Source organism: Pan paniscus, chromosome 22 (assembly GCF_029289425.2).
Source record: "Pan paniscus chromosome 22, NHGRI_mPanPan1-v2.0_pri, whole genome shotgun sequence".
Lineage (NCBI taxonomy): Eukaryota > Metazoa > Chordata > Mammalia > Primates > Hominidae > Pan > Pan paniscus.
In genome coordinates this window covers 18,564,287-18,588,742 of record NC_073271.2, presented here as the reverse complement: position 1 = coordinate 18,588,742, position 24,456 = coordinate 18,564,287, and the positions used below count along the sequence as shown (strand labels likewise).

Sequence of the window (24,456 nt, the reverse complement as noted above, 5' to 3'; positions counted from 1 at the left end):
CATAGGCAATAACATGGAAAGAGAAAATGAGGTTGGATGACTTGAACACTTGAATCCCAGCTCAACTAGCAGAAGCCACAAAAAGGCTGTTTCTCTCTAAACCATTACACAACATTCTGCAAGAAATGGTATTAACTAGTAAGAAATAGTTCAAAATACAAATGTATGTCACTACATAGTTTATTAAGTTCATGGTCATTACCGGAAAACTTGGAAGAAACTTTTCAGTTTCTCTGGTGTTATCAGACACAAGTATGTGGTTCTACAAAGTCATTCAAATAGATAAAATAATAATAATAAATCATTCTCTGTTTTGTTCTCATTCAGATTCCTCTAGATTCCCGCCAGTACTCCCCTCAGGGAAGTTTCCAGGGCTGTATCTGTTCATTTTGTTTGAAATCATTTTATTTTAATACATGTAGAGTGTGTTATCATAGACACCTTGTTTGCTACATATTCAGCCTTGTCATGGCTCTATTCTCATCGGATTTTCTCTTATATATGTACAAATTATATTATCACAGTGTTCAAAACTACACAATTATGAATTCAATTTTTATAAACTTCTTATACATACCAGCTGGATTAACCCCCCCTCTATGTGTTTCTTTGTTGTGTATAAATCCTGGTACTGCAAGACTCTTTTGCTAAGATGATTAATATTCTTACAACTTGAGTACTATTTGTGACTTCTTAAAGTACAATACAAAGAACGAAGCACACATGCAGAGATACAGATCTATGATCCACTGTATTAGCATTTCCACTTACTATCTTCTCCCATTTCTAGTTGTTCCTTCATTTTATCCCCATCTTCCTACAGCGAGAATTCTTTTACTGTCCTTTGTAACTGGTGCTTCTTATCCAGGAATTACGGTAATATCTTAAACTGTCATTTTATTTATTTATTTATGTATTTTTGAGACATAATCTCGCTCTGTCTCCCAGGCTGGAGTGCAGTGGCACGATCTCCGCTTGCTGCAACCTCTGCCTCCCGAGTTCAAGTGATTCTTCTGCCTCATCCTCCTGAGTGGCTGGGATTATAGGCGCCCGCCACCACGCTCGGCTAATTTTTGTATTTTTTTAGTAGAGAGGGTTTCAACATGTTGACTAGGCTGGTCTCAAACTCCTGAACATAGGTGACACCACCCCCCCCCCCCACCCCCTGCGCCACGGCCTGGGATTACAGGCGTGAGCCACCGCGCCTGGCCTTAAGCTGTTATTTTAAACTGCTATGTTCTGCCAGTTTACCTTAACTGAAGCTTAGCTCTTCTCCAAGGAAATCTTTTTTTTTTGAAGTCCTCCTAAATGGTATTCCTTATTCCCTCTCTCTTACACCTGAGGACTGCAAGGTAGATTTGTTGTCTTACTTTCTCACTAGTCTTATTTCATGACCATTATTCCATTATCAAATTAAGAAAAAAAAATCTATGTCATCTTCTCTACCTCCACATACCTCTCTGACACTCCCTAATTTATTAAATGCTTCCAGACATGATTGTTATGTATTTCTTCGCTCCAGGCTCAACCGTCTTTATAGATAATTTTTTTTATTGTGGTAAGAACACTTAACATGAGATGTACCCTCAACAATTTTTTTTAAGTTTAACAGTATTGTTAACAGGCACAATATTGTACAGTAGATCTTTTAAACTTACACATCTTCTATAACTGAATCTTTATACCTGTTGAACAGCAACTTCTCATTTTTTCCTCCCACAAACCCTTGACAACCATAGTCTTATTCTGTGTTTATCAGTTTATTTCAGATTCCTCATATAACTGGAGTTAGGCAGTATTCGTCTTTCTGTAACTGGCTTATTTCACTTAGCACAGTGTCCTCCAGGTTCACCCATGCTGTCATGTAGGGCAGAATTTCCTTCTTCGTTAAAGCTGAATGATATTCCATATCATGTCTACCACATCTTATTTATATTCATCCACTTACGGATGTTCAGGGTATTTTTCTGTATCTTGACTATTGTGAATAATGTGCAAGGAATATGAGAATGTGGGTAACTCTATGAAATCCTGGTTTCAATTACTTTGGCTATATATCCAGAAGTGGGACAGCTGGATTATATGGTTGTTCTGTTTTTAGTTTTTTGAAGAAACTTACAGGGTTTTTCATAGTGGCTGCATCATTTTACATTCCCACCAACAGTGTAAAAGGGTTCCAATTTCTCCACATCCTTACCAACACTTTTTTTTTTCCTTCTTTGTAATAACAATCATCCTGATAGCTGTGAGGCGATATGTTCTTGTGGTTTTGATTTGCATTTTCCTGATGATTAGTGATATTAAGCACCTTTTTTTTACTTGTTGCCCATTTGTATTTCTTCTTTGGAGAATTGTCTGTTCAAATTCCTTGCCCATTTTCTAATTGGGTTATTTATTGTTTTGTTTTTGTTTTGCTATTGTGATGTAGCAATTTATATTTATATATATGATATTTTGGAGAGTAACTCCTGACATGATATATGGTTTTGATAATATGGTTTGCAAATATTTTCTCCCATTTCATGCACTGCATTTTTACTCTATTTTTTTTCCTGTGCAGAAGTTTTTTAGTTTTATTAAATCCCACTTCTCTATGAATGTGGCCAATGTAACACTCTTAAAAAGAAAATCCTAGAATCTGGTCAATTCCAACTCACCCACCTCTCCCATGTTACATTTCAGAAAGTTGCATCACCTTAACTTCAACGAACCGTATCTATTTATCATCTAAACTGTGACTCTCCTGAGAGTAAAAATTGGCATTATAATAGTTATGCCAGGAAAATAGTCACAAATGACTACCTTCCGGGACATGATAGGATATATGGCAATCCACAATCTCTTCTCTTCATTAATCGTATATCATTGAAATACAATTTCAAATGAATATGCCATTTGAGTTAAAAAAAGAAAACAATAGAATTATATGGGCATATTAAAGGCTTATTTGAAATACATATGCATGTGTGTCTGTATATGTGTGCACAGTAATAATGATTGGACATTCTCAGCATAAATGCCTTTTTATATGAATTTGTGTTTTAATTTTAGTAATTCATTATTTCTAATATTTTACAAAAGTATTTGGCCATAACAGAATGCAAATAAAAGACAAAATTACAAACACAAGCATAATGCTTTATCACCAATAGTTTAAGCAATAATAATGTAGATAATAGACTTGCATATATTTATGGATATTTTGACATTTTTAGATTTTTATTAAAATATCGCAGTTGCACATAATTTTAGGTTACATTGCAGTACCTGTGATGTTTTCATACATGTATACTATGTAGAATAATCAACTCAGGGTAAATGCCCTTTTGTGAACCTGCAAATTCATATTGTCTTCTTGGGTGAATAATGGAGCTTCCTCCAATGCCTAGTTGTCATTTTCTAACAAGTTTAGAATGGACAACATAAAAGCAAAATTCAACTTTCCTCTAATGTACTGTGATAACAACTAGTAGATAAATGTTTTCATTTAGTTAATAAAGGCAAGTTAATCGTCCCTGTGAACCTACTGGATCAGGTTGATGGTATTTCTATGCCTGAAGGAAGCATTACTCTATCTCTCAAATACCTGCTAAGCAGGCATTTTATGTTCCTGAAAGATTTGTTGGGCCCATAAGTGGAGAAACCCAGTGCTGACTTATCTGCTTTCTTTTCATCCTGTCTGAGAACTTCTGTTTTCATGCAGAGGATGCTTCCAGGTCAAAAATGCTTCCAGAAATAAAAATAAATTTGAAACTGCCCAAATGGAAGCATACCTAGTCCCACTTTCCAAACGAGAGATTTTTAGGAAAAAAAAATGTTTATGGACTTTCTCTCCTAGTCACGGTTTCATAGTAGGAATAAACATGCTATAGAAAGCAAGTTGTTTCTTGATAAAGGAGAAGGTGAATTTGTTAAGTCTTCCAAGAGCCCAGAGCAATTCTTCGCAGCCCTAATAAGTGTAGCTAAATCTGACAGGAGCCAGCTGATTGTTAATCTGTTGGTGAAGGCAATGGCCTAACTATTGGGGCAGAATAGTTTTACCTTCCTTAATAACTTCAATGACATAGAGATTTGAACTCCCATGTTTTGATAAAAAAAGAAGCTGAAGTCCAGAAATGAGACAATGATGAAGGTGATTGTATTAGTCAGGATTCTCTAGAGGGCAGAATTAATAGGATAGATGTATATGTATAAAGGGGAATTTATTAAGGAGTATTAACTCAACACAATCACAAGGTGAGGTCCCACAATAGGCTGTCTGCAAGCTGAGAATCAAGGAAGCCATTCTGAGTCCCAAAGCTGAAGAACTTGGAGTGTGATGTTCGAGAGCAGGAAACATCCAACACGGGAGAAAGATGTAGGCTAAGCCAGTCTAGTCTTCTCAGGTTCTTCTGCCTGCTTTTATTCTGGCTGCGCTGGCAGCTAATTAGATTGTGGCCACCCAGATTGAGGGTGGGTTTCCTTTCCCAGTCTGCTGACTCAAATTTAATCTCCTTTGGCAAAACCCTCACAGTTATACCCAGGAACAATACTTTGCATCCTTCAATGCAATCAAGTTGACACTCAGTATTAACCATCACAGTGATGAGAAGTCTGTTGGCTGTGTCACTGCTTACAAGTTTGATGAGAATGCCCAAACTACAAAATTCCCATGGTGTCTGGCATAATTGCTGGCTAGATGCGCTTAGAATGCATGAAGAAATATTCTGATCATTTGACTTGGAAAAAAAACATAGTGTTTAGAATAGACCTTTAGGGATGTTTGAATTAGAAGCCATTGACAGGGAACCAGAGTATTCGTGGATAAGGAGTGGGAAGCCACTTCTGGGTGCTGGGGACACTACCCTTCACTGTGCTAAAAGAACAGGACAAAATCAATCATGTGATTTCTTGGTAAGTGTTGTGCCAGTCTAGAGATTCTGGAAGGTAAATTCTTCCTTTTGTTTGCCTCCTGGCTCCATGCATCATCCCAAATTCAAATTAATGCTTTCTACATGTCCACTCGATTTTAGTTAATACCTTCTCCACATCACAATTCAGCCACTGGCCTTGAGGTGGAGCACCAGGAATCATAGCATTTCAACACCTGGGTTTTGATGTGCCTGGATTTAGATCTGCATACACTTTAAAGATCCCAGTGGCATTTCTTTGTGTCAATAAACTACCGTGTCTTCTGGAGGGCATATATTTATGTTTTCTAGATTAAAAATAAGTGACTCATATAGCTGTAAATCTGTTTTAGAATCAGTTGATTTTAATCAGCTTTGTGAATAGTTAATGACATAACATGAAAACAACATAAACATAGTCGAGAATAGGGAGGGAAATAAAGTTGATAGTCTAGTAAATAGTAACAATGTATAAATATTGACATATAAAATTATTTTAAAGAAATGTATTTATGCTCCGAATGTGTGATATATCTACAAACGGGATAAAAATAATTGGCATTCAACAGACTCAGAACCAAAAACAGTATATTTAATTGGACAATGTCTTTCTCCATCACTGGCTAGTGATGGCTACTATTTTGCCAGGTAAATATGTCAGTGAATGTTCACTTTCCTTTTTTGGTAATCAACTTTATTATTTCTGTCATATTACTTTTCAGGAGTGAATATTCAGCCATAATACTATCATTATGACTGGTACCTTTCATTCAATAATAAAAAGAGTCTGTTGTTTCAAATTAGAACACCAGTGGAGACATTATTTTCATAGGCACAGTGAAAGTGTGATTAAATTAATCAAAACTCTCTGATTAAGAGAATACTTCCCTTGTATCAGTCTCTGATAATTACTCAAAAACCATCGTGTTGCATGATATTTTAGTTGAAAATATTGTTGCCCATGTTTTCTTAGCTGCTTCACTTTTTATGAATATATGACTACGCTTGCTGGTTTAGGATTTATAAAAATATTGCAGATTACTTATGCCTACAACCAATCTGTGTTTAAGTGAAGTGTCTGCTGTACGTCTCAATTATGTATTTTTATAACCAAGGGCATGCTAGAAGTCATCAGTAAGAGGACTAAGAAAAAAATGCTATATATTTGTTTTCACTTTTAAAGGGAAATAAGAAACCTACAAAAACCCTGGAAATCTCTTACCCACATTAACAGGAGAGCAAATAACTCCTTTTGTAGTGGAACATAATTATCTCTGCTTCAGAGCTTACAGGAAATGATTTCACAGACTAAAAATAAGTATTGTTAAATATTTTCCTATTTTTAAAGCTCTCATCATATGAAGAACTAGTGTAAAATATATAATTTTTATTTAAAATGTGCTTTAAATATGCCAGTAATCCTACGCATACATTTTTCCGAAGGCCTCTTACCTTAATGAGAAAATAGGAGCTGTCAAACGAATCTTGTTCATTATCACACTTCAAATCATCAACCTAGGCTTTTGTAGTGATAATATGTATGTTTATATTTTTACAAAATGATGTGTTTACTATGGTCTTATTGTTCTTATGTAAGGACAACACATTCATTAAATTATTTTTTGTTTTCCACACTCTATACCTTTTGCAAAAACTTGACTTCAGCATTTCGACCCCCCCCCCCCACTGTCATTAATTCCCAATGGCCATTTTCACGGAAAATTCCCATCAGCAACATATAAATATGCTCTAGCTGTTCTCAGAGGAAATAGCAAACAAAGACTCAAATACACCCTACTCTGGCTGCCATTCCATTTCTGTCTTTCCATTCATGGCAGGGGAAATAGCACTTCTACTTAATCACTTGTCTCAGATTCTCTCTGGAAGCCCTTTCACCCCTCGTAACTGTATGAAAACTGCTTTTGCATGATTTCTATACCAAATGCAATCGTCTTTTTTCTGGGCTCTTATTGCATATCTTCTAATTAGCATTTGAGCTCTTGATTTGAAAGCACTCCCCATTATTGGCTTTTGTGATAACTCTTGATTGAAATAGATCATTTGAACATTAAATTATTTAACATCCTTGGAGTCATATATTATTTAGCTGAAGATCATACCTGAAGATTTGAGTATAACAATATTGTAGCTTCTCACCACGGTGATTAATTACAAAACAATCAGCAGACACAGCCCTCTTTTCCTAGCACACATTTATCAATGACTATATTTCCAGTTACGGCCTTTAATTACAGTAGGTGGAGACTAGATTAAATTGAAACTATAAACTCTACTGGGCTCAGAGAGGTTTACTTATATTCTGAGGGCTAATATGCACAGGTGATGTATTAAGAGAGATATGTAAATTACCACGAGAATCCATCCATACTCCCAGAATTCTATAAATCATTCATCATAAGACAAAATAAACATTAACTTCATATTATATAATATATAAATGCAAAATAAATTTGATATATGCTTATTAAAATTAATTTCTCAAAAATTCCTATCATGCTAAAATATGTTAAAATACATAAATTGGTTAGAATTATGAAAATTATAACAGTTTCGAAGAAAAGCAGAAGGACAAAGTAATCAGACTCAGCCAGATAAATGGTAGGAAGGTAAATTCATAATTTCCAATAAATAACTTGCCTATCAGAATAACCTTAGAAATAAGTTGATGAAGATGGAAGTGATGGAGAAAATACTAAGTGGATGAGTACCCCAGCTTTTTTATTTTCAGGTAAGAAAACTCTGAGACAAGCACTACACAGTCTCCCAGAGGTTTCTAGTTATATAGTTACAACCTATTCTCTGATGCAATTTGCATTGCCTTCCACCGGCTGCTCACTTTCCCATTCACTCAACATTGTTTGCAGGAATTACCTCCTAAATGAATTACTTGCAACCAAGTTCTGCTTCCACTTAGAAGGTGGAAAGCCGCAAGTAGACATTGCTTCCACCCTAAAGCAAACAAACAAACAAACAAAAGGCAACAGGGTAGTCAACAGAATCCTAACATTTCTCAAGTGCATCAATCAGGAAGCTGTGGTTCCAAGGTTACCAGGTGAACCAAGGTGCCAAGCCTCTCCAAGAAACACAAGGTGGAGCATTGTACCAAGGACTTTGTGTTTCTTTCTTTAGAGTTTCATGCTCTAGAAATGTGAAAGAAGAAAACAATGAAAACTTTACAAATTCTTCAGGGTCAAATGTTGTCAAGTAAGAGAGCGTAGTGGGAGCCTCAGACATAATGGAGTTTACACTAACTTGTGAGGTCTTTTTCACCTCTGGATACTCATGAGATAAACTACATGCAGGGCAAAGAGCTGAGAGAGGAATCTTTGGTTGGACAAAGGCACAAAACTGACAAACGTGGACAGTGACATGAAGCCCTGACCATGTTCTGGAACTTTTCTCTCAGAAAAGTAAACGCCATAAACAGCTCCATTATGGGCAGGAAACAGTTCTGCTCCCAGCGTTGTAGAATAAGTCCACTGCCTCTAGGTAGAAGTAGAAGCAATCTACCTCTGGGGGAAGAGATAACAAACTACCTCTGCTGTCACAACAAGCTTTGCACAAACAAATAAGCAATATCACTGGGAAAGAAGCAGGAAACTACCATCTTGGACCTAGTCTCAGGCAATGGTGCACTGCTTCTGAGGGAGGAATAGACCCAAAACCTGGCAGTCTCTGGTGGAGAGCAAGAAGCCTACTGGGGTTGATTGATTCAAAGCACTGATTCAAAGCGAGATCAGTATTGTCATGGTAAGTTGTGAAAACTGTTCCTGCCCAAGGCTCTCTGAGACACAAGGCAGATAATGGCTGTCATAAGTCACACTGAAAAAGCTCCATTTCTAAAGGCCAAGTCAATGAGGCTGACGAAGTGGAAGACAAAACCAACCCTACCTCCACTTTGACACCTGCACCCATGAACAGAAATGACAGTCTACTGTTTATTGTGGAAGGGACAAAATGATATATAAACACTCTCTGTGGCACAGGCTTGTTCAGAAATTACGGAAAGCGGAAAGTAGATTAGGAACACAAAAATCTCTTCAGCACCCCAGACCCCACATCCAGTATATGGTACCAGCTGACCAAGATGAAAGGAAATTGACATCTCAGTATAAAAGTAATAAATGTAGCCACAACAAAACCCAAACCCAACTCAACTCCTGACAACAGTGACTAAATACTTTACAATTACGACTTGACAAAAGAAAGGACAGACCCATTTCAAAACATAAATGTTTACCTCATTCTCCACTGTTCATTTGCACATAATTTTCATTCTAAAATCTAAGATGTTACATAAAAAAGTTAGAAAAAATAGCCATTGTTAAAAGATAAAGTAGTCAGCACATCCAGACCTTGAAATTATCTAAATGCTGCAACCATGAGACAGAAAGATGGATTTATATGTTAATGCTAGTGATGACTTCAATAAGTAGGTCTATAGGAGCTGTTGTTGAAGAAATGACTGTAGTTTCTATTTTGAGCATATTAAGTTTAAAGTAAGCACGTGAATATTCCTACAGGCTATTGCTAATATGGGACTTGATTACAGAGACATGAGCAAAAATACAGAAGACTTAGACTATATAAGGATCTGTACAGAAAAATCTTAGAGTATGTGATTTCTAGGGGATAGCTTTAAAATGATTTTTTTAATGAGACAACTTAAAAAACATTTCTATTTAGGATGTGAATACTTCACAAATGAAACTGAAATCCACTTTGTTATCAATTTAGAATAAAAATCAACTGAAAGATTCTATTACAGATTACAAAGGAGGAAAGAATTTCAAACAGAGCACGTGAATGGAAGACGACACAAAACCAAACCAAAAAAAGAAAAAAAAATACAAGGCAATGAGATGTGCCAAACATTGAGTCCCTGTGTTTTTCTAGGTAGTGGTTTTACTAAACTGATGGTAGAGCAGGTCAAAATTAAAATATATTTTACACTAAACATTTGGAATAAAAAGATTTTTAGGGACTATTATTTTATGACTTAATATTTAATACATTATAAATACACATAAAAGAAATATTCATAATATGTTCATGACTATATACTCTATAATTATTGAATTCACTTTAGTTTAATGAGAAAAGTAAAAATTTTATATCAATAAAAATAAATACTGAGGAGCAACAAATTGTGCATACAATTATTCTTGTCATTTAGAATAAATGACAAAATGGCATCCTTAAGTCCTGGTAAGGGTAATTTAATAAAAAAATCAATGTCTTGGTCGGGCATGGTGGCTCATGCCTGCAATCCCAGTACTTTGGGAGGCCGAAGTAGGCAGATCACCTGTGGTCAGGAGATTGAGATCAGCCTGGACAATATGGTAAAACCTGTCTCTACTAAAAATACAAAAATTAGCCAGATGTGGTGATGCACGCCTGTAATCCTACCTACTCAGGAGGCAGAGGCAAGAGAATCCCTTGAACCCAGGAGGTGTAGGTTGCAGTGAGCCGAGATGGAGCCACTGTAATCCAGCCTGGGTAACAGAGTAAGACTCTGTTTCAAAAAAAAAAAATTCAATAATATATACAGATAAAAATCAGAAAAACAAAAGAATATTAAATAAATCAAAGCTGCATCATTGTATGCTCAATAAAAAACAGGAACAATATTTTACTAATAATATTAAACAGTTTATATTTTAATTCACAAGTAAAAACTACATTTCAATTCTGTCATTTAATTTATTTTTAAATTAGCATTTGTGTATAGAATATCATGTTTAAAAATATTTATATTTTAGTAAAATAAATTGCAAATTAGGTGCAAAATTATATGTATGTATATACTCATACACATGTAAGTGTGTTTGTGTTTATTTGATCTTTCTTCTAAAATTGCAATGGAGAATATTGCAGAGTAAGCAATATTCTTATTTTGATTGCTCTAAGTTAAATAATTACCATTTTCAGATATTTCATCAGAAGTAAAATTAAAACATTGTTATTTATACTGCCTTTCTTTTCCTGAGCATCAATAAATATTCACGTTTCTAGTACCATTCAGGGCCAGATTTATTGTTAATCTGTCCACCATAACTATTTATTGATATTGTTTCTAAAATAATAGACATATTTCTTCTTTATATAACCCAAAACACGGATATATAATAAGTAGTTTAAAATTAATATTCACTGATTAACTTATATTTCTACCATTTATGTTGCCAAACATGCTACAAGCAAATACACTCTAATAGAGAAAGTTTTATTCCATTTTTATCAGTTTCTATTTAGATATAGACTATTTTGTAATAGAAGTTGTCAACATACTTTGGGAATCCATGATAAAACTGTATTGTTCAAAAGTCTAAGAGTAAAACCATTGTCCATATGGTTTTAAAATTTTAAACAGGTTTAAAACAACATTGTAAGCAAGTCTAAAACAACATTTTGAACAAATTTCCATTGGGAAAGAGAATCTAGCACATTAGAAGTTTGTTTTTATCTTGAAATTTAGAAAATTTTCTGCTATTAGTAAAATGCAGTTGGAATGAGAAAATTCACATTATTTGCAAATTTCATTACATGAAACACTACAGAAGTATCAACATAGTCGAGTAAATCACATGGTTAACTCACAGCCTCAACTGTGCCTGTAGCAGAAATGAGAGACTCATTTTCAAACTATATAAAATTTGCTTCACATATATTCAGCAATCCCCTAAATTTTTTTCAGTTTGTTGGTATTGATTGTTTTCCTGAGATTTTAAACCAATTAAGAAAGAAAAATTTTATGCATATTATTTTTAAAGAGAGAAAATTGATATTAGTTCATAAATTTAAAATTCAACATGGTAATATATAATAATGATAATAAAAGCTCATTTTTCCTTTGGTTTATTTTATGTCTTTTTTAACCATTAGAAGCATAGTCCTTTATATGTCTGTTTCTGAGGCAAAACTATAGTATATTCAGCAAATTTTAATTAAGATTTAGAGAAGAAAATCCATGAAAACTTAAAACCTTGGCAAAACATTATTTAAGATTCAGAACACATATTTTAAAATTTTATTTTTGATAATAGCACATAAAAAGTCTCATATCATACTTACATGGTTTTAGGCACGTGAGTATCAAGACCTACTTTTGTAAACTCTTGGAAAACACATTTGTGAAGTAACATTATGTCCTTCTTAAAGTCCTGTAATCCCTTGACTGATACATTATTTGTACATCTATCTTTCAGGCCCTCCTACACAATCTAAAGTATATAAGCTCTGCTTTTTTTCAAAAAAATGTCCATACCTGCTAATTGCTTCCTGAGTAGGTTTTGTTGTTATTTCAATGAAAGGTATATTTAGCAAACAGATTTAGCAAGCAGCAGATAAAACAATTAGTACAAAGATCTTTTGTGAAAGAAGTGGCTGGCAGTACACCCGCAGCGAAGGCTGAATTTGTAATTTAGAAAACAGATTTAGCAAGTGGCAGATACAACAATTAGTCTAAAAATCTTTTTGTGAGAGAAATAGCTCACAGAATAGAAAGAGGGAAGACACATTTGCATAAAAATGATATGTCAATTCCACTAAAAAGCAAATCATTTTCCATGTTTTAACCTATTCTTTTCCTTATTATTTTCTTTTTTCTCATATATTATCGGTGGTCAAGGCAAAAGACTATTCAAAAATCATGAAATAAGTATTATCGTCTCATCTAATAGGACCACTAAATTTTTAAAGAATAATCACTGCCTTTCCCTGGGTCACAGTATGTACTGGATTGTGGAAGGGGATGAACCCTTTTCTCTTTTCTCTACTGATTTATGCTTTGTTATTCATAGTTTGGACTTCACAAATAGAATTGACAGTTAATAAAAAATGTAGAAACGCAAACTAATGTGGCCTTTCAATAAGAGTAACTTTACAGGATATCATTCGTTATTAGATTCCCAATATAGAAGAAAGGAAATAATATAATTAAAATGTAATAATAAATTATATATAATTTATATATAATATATAATTTATGCAGATTTAATAAATAAAATAATAAATAGTATAATATAAATATAAATAAAATAATGTAAATAGATTACAGAATGAACTCACAGTAGGTCTCATTGGAGTCTATTAGCTTCAAATTTCTTCCTCTTACTTAAGAAAGGATGCCAATAGTGTGGACACTGGATCCTCAAGGCTAGGCCCTGTGCAACTCCTAAATCAAACTGTTGTCAAGGGATCTATAATAAAAACCAATGGGGTTAATTAAAACAACAGAAACTGTTGCTTCTGTTCAGCAATGGAAGACCTTACTTGTTGAGGTTGAGCTACCCTTGATGAAAAGTCATTAAAAGCCCTAAAGATCCCACAACTATTGCCAGGGACCTTTCTTGACATTTACAGTTATAAAGTTCTTGGGGCTTACACGGTTTTAAATAATTTAATGATTTCAGAGATACTCTGTCAGTCATTTAGGTTTAGAACTCATTTATGTACATTTGATGTAGGCAACCACTTGTGTGTTGGCCATAGTGTTTAACCATCAAGCCTCATGGATAGTTCTGCAACTATTTCACTCTAAGCTTATTCCAGCTCATGGACAATGGGAAAAAGCTCACAGACCCAGACTGTTTATTAAATTGATATTACACACATATTTATATTTAATTTTTATTTATGTAACTCTACAGGTGAAATCTTAATTTACTCAATTCAGAAAAACGCTTTGTACAAAATGCACATTCTTATTCATTTCTCAATTTCTGTTTGTTACTCATGCTCACTCTGGCATTTTGCTTATTGTTGTTCAATGTTACTGTTTTCTGTGTTTGTTTAGTTCTTCATTATTCTCAAAGGAGTTGACAACTATTTTATATAATGGGCTTTGCAGGCAATATGGTCTGTTGCAACTACTACAATTTTGCCATTGTAGTGTGAAAGGCATCTGAGACAATAGGCATGTAACTGGGCATGTTGAATCAAGTTTCAATAAAACTTGATTTACAAAACCAGGGAGCAGACATGATCTGGCTTATACTAGCCATAGTTAGTCAATCCTTGCTTTAGGGAGCCATCAATCAGTGTTAACTTGCATACATTCACTCATGATGTTCATGCTGGCGGAAACCTGATTGGCTATGCACTTAGACAATAATTGCTCACTATAAGGCAACCCATGAAATATGAATTTAGTATTGAATAATAAAATATCTAAAAAAACAATATTTTTAATTTAGTGAAAAATCTTCTAAGGCTTCCTGTACTCTGTCATAGTGAAACATATAATTTTATTTATAAAATGATTGATACATTTTAAATTTTACATTTAATGTGTGATGTCATATATTATATATTACATATTTATATATAACAATTTCAAATTGTTTTAATTTTTAATGATTACTCTATAAATATAACCTCATACACTTTGGAATAAGGATATTGAAAATAAAAGAAATTGAAGTACTAAATTAACCTACCTCCATATTTCACAAATAGGAAACTGATACCAAGAATGCCATATATTTTATTATTCTAAGGAAAACAAGATTGGGATATGATTTATTTGATTATGAACTATTATTTTTAAAATTTTTGCAAAATTTGTTATTTCTTTTCCCAGTTAATTGATTGATCGGATTCTGACACAGCACAAATTCTGTCAGCAGCATAAATGATCAAATATTCTACGTATTACATAAACCCCAGTTGTGATGGTTAATATTGAGCATCAACTTGATTGGATTGAGAGATGCAAAGTATTGTTCCTGGGTCTGTGAGGGTGTTGCCAAAGGAGATTAACATTTAAGTCAATGGACTGGAAGAGGCAGACCCACCCTCAATCTGGGTGGGCGTCATCTAATCAGCTGCCAGCATCGCTAGAAAAAAGCAGGCAGGAGAAGATGAAAGAACAGGCTTATTGAATCTTCTGGCCTTCATCTTTCTCTCATGCTGGATGTTGCTTGCCTTTGAACATCAGACTCCAAGTTCTTCAGCTTTAGGACTCTTTGCCTTACACTAGTGGTTTGCCAGAAACTCTTGGACCTTTGGCCACAGACTGAAGGCTGCACTGTTGGCTTCCCTACTTTTAAGGTTTTGGGACTTGTACTGATCCATCACTGGCTTTTTTGCTCTTCAACTTTCAGATGACATATCATGGGACTGTACTTTGTGATCATGTGAGTCAATTCTCCTTAATAAACTCCCTTTCACATATACATATATCCTATTAGTTCTGTTCCTCTAGAGAACCCTAACTAGTATACCAGTAATATAGTTTCTTTCTTTATTTAAATTTAAACATCATGGCTTACATTTTAATATAAATATTATTTATAAAATTAATGGTCATTAAATAGAGATAACTATATGTTGCACTTTTACAGCTTAAATCCTAGCAATAGGTTATTTTTCTTTAGTAAGATCATAAACTGAAATTGCTTCTAATACAGCAAAATAATCCAGTTGTGGTCTATCTATTGTTTAGACAGTAATATGGATTTTTTTTGTAATTAAAATATCTACCTATTAAGTTTTAGAGGGTTAGATTTGTCCTCCAAAAATGGCGGAGACCATCAGTAGATAGTTTGACATTGATCATATTAATTAACATTGAAAATAAATCAGCTAATTCAGCATTTCCATAATCAATATATTAAAAAATATATAACAAATTGTCCTTGAGATCAAAAAATTAAAATTTAACACTAATAAATACAACCCAAAACATGTGTCATTTAATTTAATTCAATAGCTGAGCTATTTGATTTAAAATATGCATAATGAACTGGTAGAGTTCCCAGATTCCCCTCACAGGACGTGCAACAGGGGTGTGGCTCACCTGTTGGGTTGCCCTGAATCTCAAACCCTGAGGGAAGGGGGAGTATGCAGATGGATAGATGCCAAAGCCCAAGTAGGTGTGTGTTTCGAGCCTTGCTGCCCGCAGGTGGCTAAGTATTAACCACCTCCCGCCCAGATTTTTGTCCAGCATCCTGGACGACTCAGCTCACATGAACTGTTTGAAAGGTGATGAATGTGGAGACTATTAAGTAGTGGAGGTGGCTTTAGGGATCTGGAGTGGGAAGGTGGAGTTGCGGGGAGATAATCTTCCTCAAGAATGGCTGAACTTCTCTCGACCTTCAAACACCTCTTCTCTCCTTCCTCTGCCACTGTTTGCCATTCCCTGATGCTCTGTTCCTCTGCTCCTCTTGGTGTTCAGTCACTTGTGTGTATGCCTGCTAAGGTCTCGGGTTTATACCGGCACAGTATGGGGCGCTTGGCAGGCCAGAGTGGTCTTGGAAAATGCAACATTCAGACGTGAAAACAGGAGTGCCTGTTTTCACTTAGGTCCGCAGGCACAGGCCCGAGGGTGGCGCTCTCACCAGAGACTCTTACCTTCTCTACCCAGCACTTCCCTGCCCGTATCATTTCCTCCCTCTGAAGAGGCACATCTAACTGCTGTTAGAGTATAGACAACGACCGGTCTTAGCTACTTCATGTTGACAGGGGACGTTGTTTTGGGGAAAATGGAAGTCAGATTCCTTCCAGAGTTCTACCTAAGGGTTCCTGGCAAAGGGGAGCCATTGTCCGAGGCTCCGGTTACCTGACCGTTTGGAGTTCGATAGCCTCTCAGTGTGAGAGAAGAAACAAAACAAATTTTTATAAAGTTACGTATGCATAGGTTAAACATGCGTATTGGACAAGGAAAGAATTTAGTGCCAACAATTACAGAAATAAGAAGTGAAATATATTAATTATTCTGAAAACACTATCGTGCCCCGTGATACAGAACAGAACAAAGGTAAGAACAGCAAGCATAGCCAAGACTATATAGAGGATGTCCATGGAAGGTTAATTATTAACACTTATCTTTTGTGATTTTTAGCTCGAGGTCCCTGATCTCTTCACGTTGGTACTTTGGGTGCTCTTCTGGGTTGACAGAAGTGGCTCCATCCATTTCCCAGGCCTTTACTTGGGTATAATAAATTCAAGAATCCATTCCAGTGACCTATTATAAAAGACCGAGGTGACCACTTTCAGAAGGTTCTCTAAAGTACTATCTGGTCCCAGGGCCTGTTTCCTCAACTTCCTCCTGATATCAGGGGCTGCCTGAATAATAAACTTATTCTTTAATATTAGTTGTCCCTGGATGGAATCAGGAGACAGAGAGGTGTGCATTACCAAGCCTTCTCTTAGCCATTCCAAGAAGGCAGTGGGATTTTCATCAAATCCCTGATCGATCATGGACAATTTAGTGTAATTGGGAGGCTTGATCCTGGTCTTAAGACGCCGGTTATGCACACCTAGAAGTGTCTCCTATTCCAGTCTCTCATCTCATCATTGGGATCCCATCCAGGGTCATTCACTGGTACTGCTTCTCTACCAGTTAGATAATGTTCACCGTCTTCCCTGATGCTATATGTTATACAAAGCTCCTCCCCAAATCTCCCTGTCACTTGCAAAGTGGCTTGCTTCTCAGTATCCATCAGGGTCTGGTTCACAAGTAACATAATATCTCTCCAGGAGAGTTCAGATCTTTGGGTGAAATTCTGGAAAGCCTCTATATATCTGTGAGGGTCCTCTAAAAACTTGTCAATAGCCCCCTTAATTTGCTCTAAGTCCTATAAAGAGAAGGGGTCTGGACCTTACTGGGGCCAAATTCACCAGGCACTTGTTGCAGAGGCAAGAGTAAGACTGGGGCTTGTCTAGGGTGAGAATTTCTTGGAGGGGAAATGTGAGAGGCTGAAGCTGGATAGGGAAGTTGGGGAGGACCTCAAGGAGCAGGGTTAGAGGGAGCTGGCTCTTCTTCTGGGGGAACCTCTGGGGTTTCTTTCTTTAGTTCCTTGAGATTGCCCCTGGTAGCCTCTCCCGAAGTGGCAAACAGGAGGGCTGGATCAATCCTACACTGTCGGCAAAGATCAGGATTGCCCTGCAAGGTATAGAAAGCCTGCACATACGGGTCCTCAGACCACTAGTCCTCATGTTTACAGAAAAGGTCCAATTGCAGGATGGTATTGAAATAAATGGTTCCTTCCTGAGGCCAAGCCAGTCCTTGCTATAAATCATAATTTGGCCAAATCTTTGTACAGAGGACTATGAGACATTTTTTTTCCTCCAGATTCTGAGGGTCAAAGCAGTCCCAATGGTTTAGAATACATTCCAGAAGAGTACAAGCTGGGGGTGGTGAAGAGAGCTGGTTACTCATTCCGAAAGATAGGCTATAGAGCCGTCCCTCACTTCCCTTCCTTCTTTCAGCGAACCTCGGGGTGTGGAGACAGAAAACAAGTGTCCTCCCTTTCTCTTCCATCTTTTTATCCCTGTGTCCCGGTGACCTTGGCAGGTACTGCTCATGGGTGCCAATGCAGCATACACCCATAAAACAGGGAAAGCGTAGAGAACAGGAATTTTCTGCCCTTACCTTCGCCTCCATCTTTCCCTGCTGTTGACAACCTTTGAGTTTCCTAGGTCTCATTTACGCCACAGAGCATGGCCTGTTTCCGTGGGGTGGGGACTTTGGTCAGCAGGAATTGGTCCTGTCCATTTACATTGTGCCTATTGCCTGGCTTTGGATCCCTTAGATCTGGTTTTCCTTTCTAGGGCCTCAGCCTGAAGCTTGTAATCAAGTTTGGGACTCAAAAGTATTTCAAGTGGCTGCATGAATCTGTTTCAACTATCTCAAATGAGCCCGGCTAAATTTGCAGTTATTAGCCAGTAGGGGTCGCTTCTCCATTAACTTCCCTAACAGAAGCAGCGTGCTGGGGAAGAAAACCTCTTAGAAAAGGAAAACAAGAGAAAACAGTTTAAGGAACAAAAGGGGAAGGTCCTGGGGGAAGAACCCCTTGCTCAGCGCAAATGTGTCTCCTTAATCATTGTATGCTTCCCCCCGGTTCAGACAGAGCTGAATTCCTTGGCCAGAGTAGAGTTCCACTGGCACACCGGGCAGCAAGCGCCAGCCAGCCAACCGTGCAGGCTCCCAGTGGCAGCTGTGGTTTTTCCCCTGCCCGTCGTGGCCATTGCCGTGGCCATTTCATCTGGGGGCTCCATCTGGGATATTCATCAGAAGGGTGAGTTGAAATGGAAAACTGTCGGATCTGTCTCTTTTCCAAGACCCTGCCACCTCTCTCTTTCATGCTCTGTTTCCTTTCGGGGAGGTCTAACTACCACATCGGTCGGGAGTAAAGCCCCGGGGCAACTGAAGGCATCTTTTGCTGGAAGGCCCCAAGGCTGAGCTCCATTGGTCAAGAACCCCAGACTTCCTTTGGTGTCTTGTCTTCTCTCTTGGTTTGAAATGGTTCTGATCTTTCCTTTGTAATGCTAAGCGTTTTGCTACAGATTACGGCTGTAATATTAAACAGAATGAGCATTTGGCTCAGCCATCAAAGGTGCAAATCAGAACAACATGGTTCTGTTTCCACCCCCACATCCACAGGCACTCAGGGAACTTGACAAATTCATGCCCTGTCCCCTCCCAGCTCAGGAACCTGGTCATGTTCACTGCGTGCAAAAGCCATGTTCAGTGGTCACGAGGGGCGGGAGAAAAACCACGGCTCTCACAGTAATTTGTTACAGACAACAGAAAAGCAATAGGGAAATAATACATTAACATTATTTAATCTGCATATCTCTGTAGGTGTATCAATCTCTTTCTATATATGTATAATTATAATACATATATCTATGCATCTTCCAAAATGATTTAAAAGTGTCTTGAATCAAAAACTATTTTATTTTTTGAGACAGAGTCTCACTATGTCACCCAGGCTTAAGTGCGGTGGCGTGATCACACCTCACTGCAGCCTGGACCTCCACGCCTCAAGCAATTCTCCTACCTCAGCCTCTTCAGTAGCTGGGACTACAGAAGTTCATCAGCACACCAGGTGAAGTTTTTGGAAATTTTTTCATAGAGATGAGATCTCATTATGTTGCCCAGGCTGGTCTCTAACCCCTGGGCTCAAGTGATTCTCCTGCCTTGGCTTTCCAAAATGCTAGGATTTCAGGCATGGGCCACGGCACCCCAAAAACTGATTTTAATTTGGTACATTTTATATGCCAGGCATGTCCTGAGTAGCTACTTATGATAGAAGTTAAGCTACGGGTAAATGTAAATGACCATTTACATTCAAGTAAGCATAACTTGATTGATTTATTTGGAATAAGTGGTACACTTATTCCAAAGAAAGAGAGTGAATAGTAAAATTTAAACTAGAATTGGGGAAATGTCACATCACTATTCACCATAAGCACTAATTTAGAAGTTTCCACTTTCCCTTGAAGGCTATTGAGGGTTATTAAATAATTTTATGATCAAATAATATAAAATGAAAAAAGTAGATAAAAGTAGAAAGCTTAAGTGGAAAAACAGTCTTCTTCATTCAAAGGGTCGTATTGCTATTTATTGGCGTCACTAGAGTAAAATATTCTGTGAGATGTATTAAAAAATCTTGTTAAATTGAAATTTGACATAGCATTTTATAAAATATAAAAATTTAAATATGATAGTTCTCTAGGGAGTTTATATCGGAGATGCAAAACCCACTTACCTTTAAAGGAAATCTTAGAAGCTGCTAATGTAGCTATGGTTTACAATATTATATGTCTGTTTTGCTCACCAGTCTATCAGATAATTCTTAAAGCAGCAGACCCCTGTAATGACCAAGGATTCCTGGCCCCAAAAACACAAGACAGTACATGCAAACTTATGAAATATCATAGGCTTTCTCTGTTATAGCTGACAAGTGGGATCTCAACCCACTACACCTAACTTTGGTGTTTATTCAATTCCTTACTCATACTTTATGTATGAGTGTGATTAAATGCCTGCTAATTACATGGAGTATTTTTAAAATCAGGAGCTCCTTCTATTTATGAACAGAAATGCCGTATGCAAAAACAATGAAAGTAAGATTTGGCGGTTCTCATTTTCACATGACTTTGTATAAACCCATATGAAAATTGAATAAACAGAACTGTACCTTTACTTAATGAGGACTCCAGTCTCATTATATTATTTATTTCTGCCTCCTGATCTGCCGTGCAAAAGGTAAGGTCACAGGAAATGGGTGATATTTTATGGTCATTATATATTGAATATGTTTGTTAAGGGGTTCAGGATAAGCTTTTATATGGTCATGCCAAATAAAGGCACAGCTCTGTAATTAGATTTAAGCAATCAATCAGTGAAAAGATTGGAAAAGAGACTCTGAGCTAATTTGCTCACTTTAAAATATTTTGTTAATTGAATAAATCTAACCAGGTGCAGGATTTTGAACTGTGATTAATTTTAAAAAGAGAGTGATATAAATAGAACATTTAAGAGGTAACAGGGAACAAATATATCTTCAAAAAGAAGAAATTTTAATGTGAAAATGTGAAACTATAATACTTTGGGAAACAATAACAATTTTGTAATTCACTGAGTTACAATTTTGGGCCCTCAGCTCATTTTTCCGAGGAGAACTAAATTCACCTACAAGAATAGGTTTAGCAACATAAACTGGTCTTATTGAAAATTCTTTATTTTTTACACATTTAACTGATTTTCCACATCTAATTAATAAAAGATTTTCAATGGAATCTTCAGATTCAGATGTTTTTGGACTAGTGATGATAAAGGATATTATCTGGGTTTCCTACATTGTCAAGTTTTGCTTAATTTTTTTTGTATTTCTTTCTCTGCCACTAATGAAATCTGTTCTCTGTATGCCTTAAGATTTGATAAGTCCTTAGTAACATACCAAATGTTTACAATATTGCATGTGTTCAAGATTTGTTATTTTAATAAGTTGAATGATTGCATGAGATTTAGTAAACAGGGAAATCGTTTCTGAATATTTACAATAAAATGACCAGGAAGTCAAATCTGGCAAACATATTTTTGATGATTTTGTATCACTTATAACAAATACATTATAGAAGAAATTAGCAAGTGAATTAAAAGTTACATAACATCCAGTTTTTCCGGTGATTTCATGTGTGTGTGGGTTTTGTTTGTTTGTTTTGAGACAGGGTCTCACTCTGTCACCAAGGCTGGAGAGCAATGGTGTGACCTAAGCTTACTGTAACCTCCACTTCCTGGGCTCAAGTGATTCTCTAGCCTCAGCCTCCCTAGTAGTTGGGACCACAGGCTCTTGCCACCACACCTGGCTACTTTTTGAATTTTTGTAGAGACAGGGTGATATGATAAGACTTTATGTCCCCACGCAAATCTCATCTTGAATTGTAATCCCCATAATCCCCACATGTCAAGGGAGAGACCAGGTGAAGGTAACTGAATCATGGGGACAGTTTCCTGTATGCTGTCCTTATGCTGGCCTTGTGATAATAAGTGAGTTCTCATGAACTCTGATGGTTTTATAAGGGGCTCTTCTCCCTTTGCTCGGCTAGTCTCCTTCCTGCTGCCTTATAAAGAAGGTGCCTTGTTTCCCCTTAGCCTTCTGCCATGATTGTAAGTTTCCTGAGCCTCCTGACCCATGCTGAACTGTGAGTCAATTAAACCTCTTTCCTTTATAAATAACCCAGTCTCAGACAGTGCTTTATAGCAGTGTGAAAATGAATTAATAAACAGAGTTTTGGCACTTTGACCAGGCTGTTTTTGAACTCCTGAGCTCAAAGCAATTCTCTTGCCTCGGCCTCCCACGTACTGGGATTACAGGCATGAGCCACCTCACCCAGCCAAATTTATGTTGAACACTTAATTTATAGTTTTTGTATTAGTTTTCTATAATCCCCACTAACTCAACTTCAACATCTATACCCAGGCAGTGTTGAAATGCATTAAGTCCTCGTGTAACATCGTCCATAGTTTTTGGAAACCACAAATTTAAGCAAAACGATGTGTAAGAAAACCAATTGTACCATAGGTTAATAGATATAAACAAGAGTTAAGATCCTACAGCATGTTTGTTGTCACAAAAACATCTCCAAACTTCTAAATAAATACCTCCAGCCCTCCCAATATAAAGTGTAAAATAAATGTGAGATATATATATATATATATATATATATGAAAGGTTAATACAAACAAGTATGATAATTATTTACCCAGTGTTCAGTGAATCAGTCAGTGACTGTGGTTTTAGTGGTGGTGGGTTAAAACCAAGAATAAATGTTTGGAAAATGAAAATTATCAGGAGCATCTCCTTCCAGCACTCAATTCAAAAATAATCACAAACATGGTGCGTTCACTGTGTGCTTTGATTCCACCTTGTTTATTAAAGTGCACTTGTGTAATTATAACCTACTTTACAAATTTTTATTTTACAATCATTTATATCCATCATTCCTTTATTCAGTCCACTTATTCTGCTTCAGGGTCACAGGTCGCAGGAGCCTCTCCCAACAGCTCAGGGCACAAGGTGGAAACCAGCATTGGACAAGACATCATCTTATCTCAGGTACACACACACAGACATTCACTCCTACTGGGATGATGTAGACATACCAATTCACTTAAAGTGTACACCTTTGGGATGTGGGAGAAAACCCAATTACTTGGAGATATTTGAGAACCTGCTGTATAGACTCTTCTTATGCTACATAAAATAGGTAATACCTAGAATTTATCAAAATTAACTCTAACTAGATATTAATTTAGTCATTTCTAAAGTCTTAGTGGGTTGCATAAAGCAGTGCTGTCAACTGGTGATATAAAGAAAGTTTTAGGCCATACTCCCTTTCCCACTGTCACCAGTGGTATCGATTTTGTCTACATTTTTTCTCTCTGGCATGTTTCTGCAGTTTTCCTTCTATTAACTTCTTTTCTCTTCAAGACTGCCCATAGTCATTAACAAACATGTTCTTATTGTGGAAATAGAAGAAAGATAAATATGCAGTGTGATCTCTACCGCTTAATCAAATATTTGTCATTATTCAGGGTACTTGGAGACATTTTCAGCTGTTGAAACAGCTGCAAACTTAGGGATTTCCAATGGAAGCAAAGAGAGAGAGATTGATACTCAGATATAGTAATGTAAAATACTCTCATTTTACTAACAAAAAATTAAAACTCAGAGCACTGGTTGACTTAGCAAATGTCATCCGTATATGTTGGGGAAAAGTGAATACTTGAACTGGTATGCTGACAAGGCAGTGCTTTCCATTCGGATTTTCACATATATGTCCCTGCAATATAACTTTGCCTATTTTTCAAGATATTTTCTAGCCCTTCCATTCTGCTCATATGCATAAACTTCCACTATATATGTGTGTGTTTGTGTGAGTATATATATATGTATACACACTTCTCCTATCCTCATGTCCCTATGCAGTTTTCTTGGCTTGGAACATTTTACTTTATCTATTCAAGGTTAATTTTAAATTTTGGGATTTTACTTTTTTTAATTTTAATTTTTTTTTCTTGATTTCTTCTAAAATTAAAAACCAGGACACATGTGCAGAACGTGCAGGTTTGTTACACAGGTATATGCATGCCATGGTGGTTTGCTGCATCTGTTGACCCATCCCATAAGTTCCCCTCCCCTCACCACCCAACCCCCACAGGCCCTGGTGTGTGTTGTTCCCCTCTGTGTCCATGTGTTCTCAATGTTCAACTCCCACTTATGAGTGAGAACACTTGGTGTTTGGTTTT

General features: G+C 36.5%; 1 long non-coding RNA gene across 1 annotated transcript in view; it reads left to right on the top strand.

Annotated features, from left to right (window-relative positions):
* LOC134729747 (uncharacterized) overlaps positions 1–24,456 on the top strand; it is a 178,610-nt gene that overhangs the window by 78,292 nt on the left and 75,862 nt on the right. Inside the window, exon 4 of the long non-coding RNA XR_010111155.1 lies at positions 18,763–18,934. This is a non-coding gene — a long non-coding RNA (uncharacterized LOC134729747). The remainder of the gene's footprint in view (positions 1–18,762; positions 18,935–24,456) is intronic.